Source organism: Elephantulus edwardii, unplaced genomic scaffold (assembly GCF_000299155.1).
Source record: "Elephantulus edwardii isolate Elephantulus edwardi_28Jun2011 unplaced genomic scaffold, EleEdw1.0 scaffold00005, whole genome shotgun sequence".
In the NCBI taxonomy this organism is placed as follows: domain Eukaryota; kingdom Metazoa; phylum Chordata; class Mammalia; order Macroscelidea; family Macroscelididae; genus Elephantulus; species Elephantulus edwardii.
Window position 1 is genome coordinate 8,277,783 of NW_006399755.1, and position 2,639 is coordinate 8,280,421.

Genomic DNA, 2,639 nt, shown 5'->3' on the forward strand with positions numbered 1-2,639 from the left:
TTTTTTTTTACCCCTAAAGCTGAAGGTTCTGGTAACCTGTGGTTTGTTTTTTTCTATTCCTGTGACTCTCTTGGTTTTGTTTGGGGTTTGAGGTTTCTTTATTTTGTTGTGTTTTGTTTTAAGTCCTTTCCCTCCCTATTGGCCCTATCCATGTCTTGTTCCACTACGCACAGATTAAACTTCACTTGCAAACTCCTTAATATGATCTGTGGAGAATGTACCGAGTTTAAACACATCAATAAATACTTTAACTTCCAAAAAAAAAATTCTTCTATGTCTGCCAATTCCTTTTGGTACAATGACTCTGCATACTCTTTCATCTTCTTTTAATACTTTCTGGATCATTTAATACTCTGCCTAAAGCATCCTTGATTATAGAAACTCGAGGTTTGAATTTGTTCTTCAGTTTCTTCAGAAATGCTGAGCGAGTTCGGCCCTTTTGATTTTCTGACTCCAGCTCCTTGCACTTTTCATTGTAATACTTTATCTTCCCATGCTGCCTTTTGAAATCTTCTGTTCAGCTCCTTAATATCTTGATTTCTTCCCTCTGCTTTGGCTTCTAGGCACTCTAGTGCAATATTCAGAGTCTCTTCTGACATTCATTTTGGTCTTTTCTTCATCCTGTGTCTTTGTAATGACCTTTTGTCCTCTTCCTGGATTATTTTCTTGATATCCTTCCACAACTCACCTGCTCTTCACTCATTAGTGTTCAAGGCCTTAAACCTGTTCCTGAAATGGTTTTAAAATTCAAGTGGTATAGACTCAAGGTCATATTCTGGTTCCCATGGATTTGATTTCATTTTTCTTAGCTTCAGCTTGAACTTGCATATGAATAGTTGGTGATCTGTTTCACAATCAGAACCTGGCCTACTTTTCACAGGTAGTATTGAGCTTCTCCAGTGGTTCTTTCCTCAATCTGATTCCTACATATACCATCAAGTAAAATCCTTGCGTGCAACCTGCATTTATGTTTCTTATAAAATGTATTTGAAATGGAAATTAAGAAAGGTGTGCATCAGACTTGTATCCTTTCTCCACACCTATGTAATTTTTATGCTGAACAAATTATTTTATTATACTAGTTTATTTACAAAATTCAAATACATTGTTTTCCAGAAGAGATTCTTCCAATTTCCCTTAACCCCCTGAGCGATCAAATGGTACAACTCCATGATTAATCCCCCCACCCCCTGCACAACCTCATCCCTCTGCTTCCACCCCCCACCTCAATTGGATCCTTATACTCATTCTTCAATAATGGTTTTATACAATATTTATACTTGTTGAACTGAGTTGGTTCACTCAGCGTAAAGTTCTCTAGTTCCTCCAAAGTTAAGTAATAATTTACAAAATCATTGCTCCTGTGTGCTGCGTAATATTTCATTGTGTGCATGTACCATAATTTCTCAATTCATTCATTTGTGGTTGGACATCTGGGCTGTCCATGTTCTTGCGATAGTGAATAATGCTGCTATGAACATTGTTGTACAAGTCTCCTTTTGTGCCTCAGTTCTCATTTTTTTCTGGGTATATTCCAAGTAGTGGAATAGCTAGGTCATATGGAATTTCTATGTTCAGCTTTTTAGGGACGTGCCAAACTGCCTTCAAGATTGGTTGTACCATTTTACAATTCCACCAACAATGCATAAGAGTTCTTTTCTCACCACATTCTTGCCAACATTTAATACTTGCTGCCCTGTTAAGCTTTGCCATTGTTACTGGGGTGAGATGGTATCTTCAAGTAGTTTTGATTTGCATCTCTCTTATTGCCAGTGATTTGAAGCACTTCTTCATGTGTCTGTTGGCCTTTCGAATATCTTCCTTTGTGAAAATTCTTTCCATATCTTTCGTTCATTTTCTAATTGGGTCTTATCTTGGAGGCCCAGTAATAGTCTGTAGACTTTTGTTATGAGACACTTGTCTGAGATAATATTACCAAATATTTGTTCCCAGTCGGTAGGTTTTCTTTTCACCCTGTTGGAAAAAGGGTTTGATAGGCCCAGGGATTTCATCTTTAGAACATCCCACTCATAAATTTTATCCTCTTTGGGTTGTGCATTTCTGGCTGTATCTGGCAGTCTGTTTATACCTTGGACTAGCACTGCTAAGCTTGATCCCAGTTTGTCTCTTATGAACTTTATGGTTTGGGGCTTTACTCCCAGGTCTCTAATCTTCCTTGAGTTGATTTTTATATATGGTGTGAGATGTAGATCTTGTCTCAGCTTTCTGCAGGTGGAAGTCCAATTTTGCCAGCATCCTTTGTTGAAAAGGTTGACATTTCCCCATTTGATAAATTTTATTTCCTTGTCAAATATCAGTAGACCATACATAGCTAGGTCTATTTCTGGGTTCTCAATTCTGTTCCATTGGTTTATTTGCCTATCATTGTACGAGTACCTTGCTGTTTTCATTACTACTGCTGTGTAGTAGGTTTTGAGGACAGGGAGTGCTATTATTCCTCCCACTTCATTTTTGGAGAGTTTTGCTTATTCTGGATCTCTTGCCTCTCCAAATAAATTTGACAATTTCCCTTTCAATCTCCTTGAAAAATGAAATTTGGTCGGCTCCATGGTCAACACTCTTGGCACCAGTAGCCAGGAAATAAAAAAACGTATTGCAATGGGAAAGTCTGCTGTTAG